This window comes from Seriola lalandi, unplaced genomic scaffold (assembly GCF_002814215.2).
Source record: "Seriola lalandi dorsalis isolate HSWRI2012SDOR001 ecotype SW California unplaced genomic scaffold, Sedor1 jcf7180002054984, whole genome shotgun sequence".
NCBI classification, from domain to species: domain Eukaryota; kingdom Metazoa; phylum Chordata; class Actinopteri; order Carangiformes; family Carangidae; genus Seriola; species Seriola lalandi.
This window is the reverse complement of record NW_019525533.1, coordinates 186,441-186,808: the sequence shown is the minus strand read 5'-3', so window position 1 is coordinate 186,808 and position 368 is coordinate 186,441. Positions and strand designations below refer to the sequence as shown.

The 368-nt window shown below is 61.1% G+C and overlaps 1 protein-coding gene across 1 annotated transcript in view; it reads left to right on the top strand.

The window, feature by feature from the left end:
• Positions 1–368, top strand: part of LOC147817232 (uncharacterized) — a 7,615-nt gene that overhangs the window by 3,791 nt on the left and 3,456 nt on the right. The window lies entirely within an intron of this gene.

Here is a 368-nt window from a genome sequence, read left to right as displayed (position 1 = left end):
GAGGAGCAGGTGAAGGAGGAGCAGGAGGTGAAGGAGGAGCAGGTGAAGGAGGAGCAGGAGAAGGAGCAGGAGGTGAAGGAGGAGCAGGAGAAGGAGCAGGAGGTGAAGGAGGAGCTGGAGGTGCAGGAGGAGCAGGAGGTGAAAGAGGAGCTGGAGCAGCAGGAGGTGAAGGAGGAGCAGGAGGTGAAGGAGGAGCTGGAGGTGAAGGAGGAGCAGGAGGTGAAGGAGGAGCAGGTGAAGGAGGAGCAGGAGGTGAAGGAGGAGCAGGTGAAGGAGGAGCAGGTGCAGGAGGAGCAGGTGAAGGAGGAGCAGGAGGTGAAGGAGGAGCAGGTGAAGGAGGAGCAGGAGGTGAAGGAGGAGCAGGAGGT